General features: G+C 37.6%; 1 pseudogene; it reads left to right on the top strand.

Moving 5' to 3' along the window:
- The first annotated feature begins 489 nt into the window (after window positions 1-489).
- LOC111741553 lies at window positions 490-608 on the top strand (annotated as a pseudogene).
- The last annotated feature ends 8,094 nt before the right edge of the window (window positions 609-8,702 follow it).

The following is an 8,702-nucleotide window of genomic DNA, read 5'->3' as shown; positions in this document are numbered from 1 at the left end:
GTCATGACTACCTCAGGCAAAAGTAGAGTATAAACCTGATTTATCTAAGGCATAGGATATTGTGCTTTTGGAGCCCTTACTATGTGAAGATATTCTGCTCTGTGTTTTGCATGTGTTATGTATTATACATAGGCTTTCTAGTCTCCTGAGGTAGATATCATCGTTCTCATTTTATAGGTGAAAAAATTCCAAGCATCAGAAAGGCTGAGAAACTTGCTTAAGACCCCAGAGCTGATAAGTGCCAGAGCTGAGCTCTGAACCCATGGTCCTTTGATCCCAAAGGTTCACTCTCTGGGAGGTCCCAGAGTCTGGAGGGGTTAGCAGCCCAGAACACAGCACTGCCCATAGCCTATCTGGTCATCCGCTAGGCCAATGTTAGAAAAGGTAGAGGTGATGAAAATGTTCTGGAATTATATAGTGGTAATGGCTACACAACTTTGTGATTATACTAAAACTCACTGAATTATACACTTTAAAAGGGTAAATTTTGTCTACAGCCATGCCACCCTGAACAAGCCCAATCCCTTCTGATCTCGGAAGCTAAGCAGGGTTGAGCCTGGTTAGTACTTAGATGGGAGACCACCTAGGAAGACCAAGCGCTATAGGCGTAAAAAATAAAAAAATAAAAAATAAGGAATTGTAAACTGACAAGGTCCTTGCAATCTGTGAGGCCAACCAAGGGTTGTTTCGCCTAAAAAAATAAATAAAAAGGTGAATTTTATGGTAAGTGAATCATATCTCATTTTTTTTTTTTTAAAGCAGAGGCTAACATGGGAAACCCAGCACCCTTTTGTTTTTCTCTATGATGTCCTTGATTTCTTGCAGGTGTAATTCATATATACCTTCATCTTAGTCTTAAGTCTGAGCAACATAAATTAACAGAGAAGGAAGAGAGTGGAAAATATTACTGTTTTCTTAACAAATTACCCATATTTTTAGGCTAGTGAATATATGTTTTCCAATTTGATTTTAAAACAAAGTGGGCAAAAAATTAAGGTGAAGCCTTTGCTTCACGTTTAATATTTTTTTTTCAACCTAATTATTGAAAGTCTGGAGAGCTGTTAAAATAGTTAGACTTTTAAAATTTTTATTTTAATTTTTTTTCAATTACAGTTGACAGTCAATATTGTATTAGTTTCAGGTATACAGCATAGTGATTAGACATTTATATAACATGAAATTATCCCTCTAATAAGTCTAGTACCCACCTGGCAGTGTACACAGTTCTTACAATACTATTGACTATATTCCCTATGCTGTACTTTACATCCCCATGGCTATTCTGTAACTGCTAATTTATAAAAATAGTCATGCGTTTTAACTGTCCCTAGATCTGACTAAATATCAAAATAATCATGCATGGAAACTCCTCTCTAGGGCCATTATTGTCTTCTACTGAAGGAAAAGAAGTCAAATTTAAAGGATATTTGAAACTGAAGGCATTCATCCACTTAGGCTGAGATTTTCTTCGATTATATCAAAACGTAAGCAAGTCATTTCTGGGGGAAAAAAAAACCTCAAATGACTAATTTTCAGCATATATTTATTAACAGAACTCACGGCAGCCCATCTAAAAAGTTGTTTCATGTTTTGTTGTAAGGTATTTTGAGATAATGCTGGCATATGCAAGAAGATGTAAGTTACATTTTGTGGGGTTGATTTTATGGCCTTAAGATAATTGTCTTTTTGTTAACCCAGAATTCTCCTGCTTGGAAAATTTCTACAGTAGTCACTCTTTGTGTGCTGCTTTGCTTTCTGAGGTTCAATTATCCATGGCCAACCATGGTCTGAAAATACTAAATGGAAAATTCCTTAAATGCACGGTTAATAAGTTTTAAACTATGCTATTTTGAGTGAAGTAATGAAACCTCATGCCATCCATCTCCACCTACCCAGGGAAGTGACTCATTTCTTCATCTAGAGTCTCCACACTATATTCACTCTCCTACCCTCATTCTGCACTTAGTAGTTGCCTTGGTTATTGGATTGACTCTCATAGTATCACAGTGCTTGTATTCAAATAACCCTTATTTTACTTAATAATGGACCCAAAGCATAAGAGTAATGATGCTGGCAATTCGGATATGCCAAAGAGAAGCCATAAAGTGCCTCCTTTAAGTGAAAAGTTTAGTATATATAAGAAAAACATAGTATATATAAGGTTTGGTACTATCTGCAGTTTCAGGTATCCACTGGGGATCGTGGAATGTATCCCCTGCGGATAAAGAAGGACAACTTGGAAGGAGAGAACCATATCCAGATGATAGCCTGGGAGCTATTTTCTCTTTGGTGGGACATCCTCCAGCACTGTTAGCCCTAGCATTGCTTAGGACTAGTTTCCATGTCATTAACACCTACTTGTGGAAACATGTTTGAATAATTTAGTGATTTTAAAGTTTTAAAAACTGCATAGGTAATACATGCACAGGATAAAATTCAAATGATTCAAAGGTTATGCAGTGAAAACTATATCTCTCTCCTACCTCTATCGCCCCAAAATAACTAGTAGTTTTTTTTTTTAAGATTATCTGTTTGTCTGTTATCTATCATCTATCTATCTATCATCTATCACCTATCATCTATCCGAGTCATTACATTGTACTCAATTTCTGTACTTTATATATATTTTTACTTAACATATATCCAAAGGTCATTCCCTGTCAAAACTTCTAAACCTGCCTTGTCTTTAATGGCTACACAGTTTTTGGTCTCCAAAAAAGAATGCAACATGGTCCCTACACTCCTAATGGTGCCTTAGAGAGGAAGGATGTGACAAGACTACTAACTGTTCCCTAATAAATATTCTCCTCTTCTTCCAGTTAGTAAAAGAACCCCTTGACTTTTTGACCGGCTGGGACATGGCCATCCACATAGAGACTACATTTTCCAGACGTCATTGAACCTAGACATGGCCAGATGCCTAAGTTCTAGCCAACAGGATGTGAGTAGAAATGATCTGTGCCACTTTTAGGTCATGTCCTTTAAAGAAAGCTACTTGCCCTCAACTTCTTTTCCTTTTGCTGTACGATAGGATGAAAACATGGTGGTGAAATAGAAGATGCCTGGGAATGTGGACCATCCTATTATCTTCTGTTAGTTTTTACAGAGAAATACATAAATTTATTCCACTGGCAATTGTTTGGTCTGTGTTAAACAACTGAATCACTATCTCTATAAATATAACAAATGTCCTTGAAGAGTTGACATTTGTGATAAATGTTGAGTAGGATTCACCAGATAAAGTACAGTGTGAGAATGACATTCCAGACTGCTACATGTACAAGGTTGGAGAAACTTAAATGATTTTTTAAAAGAGCTAGTAAGTGGCAGATGGGTTAGATAATTCAAGTGTGTTGTCGTCAAAGTCCATAATCATTTTACAACATCATTAGCATTGTATCTATTTAAGGTTTTTATTCTCCTGGAAAATGTTGATAGACGTGAGTATTACCCATATGAATTGCCTAATTTGTTTGTGATTCACTAAGAAATCTCAGAACAGATTTTTCCACTAGAATGACATGAAAGCCAGTCCTAAACAAACCTGGAGCTAACAGTGCTGAAGGATAGCCCCACCAGAGAGAAAATGACTACAGGGCTATCATCTGGATGTGGTTCTCCTCTATACAGAAGCTTTCTGAACAAGAGAGTCCTGGGTTGACAAAAAGACGTAATTTAAGGCCAAAAAATCAATTCCTTAAAATACAACCTGTGTTTTCTTTCCTTTTTCTTTCTTTCTTTTTTTTTTTTTTTTAGGCGAGGCAACCCTTGGTCGACCTCACAGATTGCAAGGAACTTGTCACCTTATAATCTCTTATTTTTATTTTTTTAATTTTTTTTATTTTTTACCCCTACAGCACTTGGTCTTCCTAGGTGGTCTCTCATCCAAGAACTAACCAGGCCCAACCCTGCTTAGCTTCCAATATCAGACAGGATCGAGCTTGTTCAGGGTAGCATGACTGTAGATACAACTTGTGTTTTCTTGCAAAAACTTATATGCCAGCAACATCTACACTTTTCAAAGTACCTGACAACAAAATAGGAAGCAACTTTCACAAAAATGGGATTAGGGAATTATGTGCCCAGTAAATAACCTCCTTGTAGCAGGTCTACAAACATGCTTTGCCTACATGAAAAAGGAAACCCACTACTAACAGCCAATAATAATAATAGTACTTAACTTTTATTCAGGGTTTATCATGTGCTAGAAACTGTGCTAAACACTTTACATGCATTATCTCATTTAAATCTAGGCAACAACTTTATGAGATGGATACAATGATTATCCCCATTTTAGAGATAAGGAAAGCAGGACTTACAGAGATTAAATAGCTTGCTCAAGTTCCCGTAGTTGGTAAGCAAGCAGCAGAGCTGGAATTTGATTTGCACTCAGGTCAGCCTGACTCCAGACCACTCTGTGCTATTGCACCTGGTTACATACAACGATCTTGTGTGCACTTATGCATTAGAGCATAAAAGCTTCCCCATAACCCTACAAGGGTCTTGATTGTGCACAAATGATATTTGTGCACAGTCTAGTGTGTGACTAAAAATTCAAAAGCTTTTTATTGTTGCATGCATGAATCTACAGATTCTAAAGCATATTTTTTTCCATAGCCAATGTCTACTGAGTGTTTACCTGAGCCAACCCAAGCAGATGTTTCAGTAAGTATTTCACAGTGCTCTGGGAGGGGATGAGATCTCCATGGGGTCTGCTTTGCACACTCTTCCTTGCCCATCACTTCTCTTTCAGGCAGCCTTCCTCAGAGTCCAATTTAAAATAAGATACTAGAAGCAACCATATGGGGTTGAGTTTAGGAGGTTGGCCCCAAATGACAGGATTATATTATTAGGTCCTCTCTCTTTGTGAATTAAGATTTTGTCCTAAGAGAAGAGGGTCAGTGCTTCTTTTGCAGCACAGTGCCCAAATTGCCATCCCGTTTTGGTTAAGTATTGCAGTGGGCTGATTCAGCAAGGCCAACAGTTTCCAATCTGAGCGGACATCTGTTGCAGGTGATAAATGCATTGTAGTTAACCAAAGTCCACCAATGTCCCAAGAAACTAATTTATAGGTCCAGAACCTGCTGTGCTGCCCAATGAGTCAGAGAGTGAGTGATTTTATTTAGTTCTTACAGCAACCTATGGGTGAGTGTTATTATTCTCATTTTCCAAATGTATAAACTCAGGCTTGGAGGGAGATGAATAACTTGAATGAAGTTGCTCGGGGAGTAAGTGGTGGAAACTCGTATTCAAAGTCCTATGTACTTTTCAGTGGTTCTGCTGCATCCATTGAACCTATATTTGGAATGGAAAAATTATAGAAATGACAATTATATGGGGGAACATTTGACGTTCTTTGTCCTTACCCCTTGGGCTATTTAAACAAGAAATATAAACATAAAGTTACTCATCACCTCCAGCCCCAACTCCTACTGGGAGCAGAATTACATTCTGAGATCACTGGTTGTTATTGAATAAAGAGAACCCTGCTGGAGTTAAGCATCAGCTCCAAGGCTGTTCAGACCTGGAGGAGCCAGGCCAGAACCCAGAGTGTCAGAACTATCCGGCCTTTTCCCTGCAGCAGGATCATTTCCAACCACAGCCAGGACGTCAGAGGCATTAGCAAGCCTGCAACATCAAAACGGCCAGATCAATTCACAGAAGCACTTCGAAGAGAAACAAATCAATAAGTTCCTTTTCCACAAGATTGATAACATCATCAGGAAGCAACAGATGCATTTTAGGGCACAGTATACCATGAAGGGAAAGTGAGCTCCCTGCACTACAGTCTGTCTCTGGAAAAGCAATTGCAAATCAGCGACTGAACATCAGTGCTTGTGGCACCTGTCACAACAATAAAAGCTAATGTTCCCTATGCACTTGGCGGGTTTTGAGGGCCCATCACATAGTCCGTCCCTTTTGATTACGATCCTACAAGGTAGATGTTACCGCCCACATTTCACAGATGAGGTTCAGCTAAACCAAACTGCCCCATATGCTCAAGACCACGGTTATGTATAACCAGGCTGGGACCTGAATCTTCACTCTTGAAACCTATGTTCTGCCTACTCACCCAGTGTCACCCAAACTACATTCAGTCTCTTACCACCTGCACAATTTTTGACACATCAGAGACTCTCTTATGTAATTTATTATTTTTATTCTCATTGATCTAGTTTTCTATACTTAAATAAATTTATATTAAAAGGAAATTCCCTGCCTCCTAAACTGTTTTTTTTAGTTTTAAATAAATTGAATTTTAAAAAGTCAGTGAACTCCAATAAAATGAAATAAATAAAATAATAACATACCGAATATAGCTTAATTGACCCAAATTTCCAGTGACATTCTAGTTAGGTCATATTGTCAGTCCTTAAAAAGCATAAGTGCTTTCATCTGCATGCTCAGTTATTTATTTATCTATTTATTTATTTGTTTATTTGTTTGTTTGTTTATTATTTTATGTTCTTATTTTTTAAATTTTTATTTATTTATTTTTTCATATATTTATTGATTCCCTTCCCTCACATTCCCTGGACACACCCTTTAATCAGCATCCTCACTGAAATGGTCTGAGCTCAGTTCCTTGCATTGATTTACCTGGGGTATTATAATGGTCTCCTGGTTCAGTTCCTTCCTTCCAGGCTAATCTCCTTTAAATTCATCCTCCACAAGTTTCCAGCTTGATCTTTCTAAAGCACGAATCTACATTACTGTACACATTCCACTGAACATATTTAATGACTCCCTGTCATTAGGACAAAATCTGAATTCCTAAATTGGCCCACAAGGCACTCAGTGAGGCAATAGCCACATAACTCTTCTTTTTCTAACCTTCTAAATTTTACTCCAAAAAGCATCTAATTTAATGGGCTGTTTTTTGTTTTAAATAACATTGAAACTTAACTCTTGATAACATCCCTTCCTTTTCTCTAATGTTTTCTTGCCATCACCTTGAACTTCTCTAACAGAGTCTGTTGAGAGAAGACACTCAATACTTGTTGATGGATCTGTAAAGAAGAGGGGTATTTCACACCTCTGGGCCAGGTGTTTTATGAGAGCAATACTAAAAAAAACAGACAAACCATTTGCCAATTCATGAATTAGGCATAGATTTCTACTTCCCAAAGGTAATTCTTTAAAAACAAAGTTTATTCATTGATTACTTCCTTTTAGTAAGTGGAAATGTTGACTGAAATTTGGTTCTTGGTGTGAAAAGCAAGATTTTAGAAATTCAAATATACATTTAGAAAAGCATACACTTTCAACTATTAGCTGACAATGACTGAAGCAGAAGACTTTTTTTAAAAGCAATTATCAATTGGAGGAGAAGTGTAAAATAATTCATGAGCTGGTTCATTTTTCTTTCTTCAAACATTAGTCTTGGTTGGTATGAAATAAGCCCACATATACCTTACGTACATTCTACTTTATGTTGCTTTTGCCTTATGAACTCAGTAGACTCATCACAAATCCAAGAAAAACTGAGTATCAATTCTGGGCCAGGCATATTTTGAAAAATAGGATTTTTTGATGTGATGACTAGCCAATGTGATAGATCTTTACTTTAATCCAGAGGCAAATTGACACGTTTAGTGTAGATGGTTTTACAAATTATGCTTAGAAACTATGGTGATAGCATGGGAAATTATGTAAAATTGAGACATATATATTAAGTGACTTGATTGGGGTCTTACTATAAATTCTGGTGCAAGTGTGTGTGTGTGCGTGTGTGTGTGGCGAGTAGGAGTAGGAGAAGGTAAAGAGAGAGGACAAGAGAGGGAAATAAAAGCAGAAGAAATGTGGACTTCTGCCAGGCATCCAGCATACCCTAGTTCATTCAAACCTCATAGCACCTTGTGGTAAATATTATTATTTTAGAGATGTAGAGACGAGTTGTATAGATTGTAATCAGCTAACCAGGCTATAAAACCTGTTCTTTCCACTATTCCAAGCTAGTACCCAGGCCTCTGGCCTCAAATCCAGTATTCTTTCTATTCTGTCACATCTCTCTGACTCAGCTAAAAGATTTATTCCTTGGATGGGCAATTGAATTCTGTCTTTCCCACATTTTCAATTCTTAAAGTCTTATTTTCATTGTTTTGGACACATAGCTGGAGTCTCTTATTCATGAGCTGAGCTTTTTTTTTTCCCCTTTAGCAAAATAAACATTGCCCACAGGGGTAATATTTGCTGATGTTATGGGCCATGGAAACGGATTCGATTTTATGTTTTCTGTATCCAAAGCAAGATTTCAAGTGGAATATAGGGACGAGATTCAGTAACCGCTGTCTATTGCACTTCTGTCTTTATTTTGGAGTGGATTCAGGAGCTGAAGAAGACCACTGGATATTAGACTTCTTGCAGGGGTGATATTCAAACTATCATCAACTAGAACTGACCAATTAAATGGAGTACCCATCAGAGAGGGTCTGATTTCTAGGGCCCCTCTTTATGCCAGACACTAATACTTTAGCTGCTGGATCATGCAAGAAGTCTGAGGGTCCCAGGAGAAGAGTTGGGATGGCCAGGGTCTCAGGCAGGCATTCAGAAGAACTTGGAGGAGTGATTCTTTACCACATGGTACAACTATATTTTAATATTTAATATTTAAACAACCAGTGCAGCCATATTGGTGCTTATTGCTCTGTTTCTGACCCTCTTCCTTACCTTAGAACTCCTAATCCACTTTCCCCAGCAGA

This window comes from Pteropus vampyrus, unplaced genomic scaffold, assembly GCF_000151845.1.
Source record: "Pteropus vampyrus isolate Shadow unplaced genomic scaffold, Pvam_2.0 Scaffold79, whole genome shotgun sequence".
NCBI classification, from domain to species: Eukaryota; Metazoa; Chordata; class Mammalia; order Chiroptera; family Pteropodidae; genus Pteropus; species Pteropus vampyrus.
The sequence above is the reverse complement of the archived record's forward strand: the minus strand, read 5'-3'. Positions and strand labels throughout refer to the sequence as shown.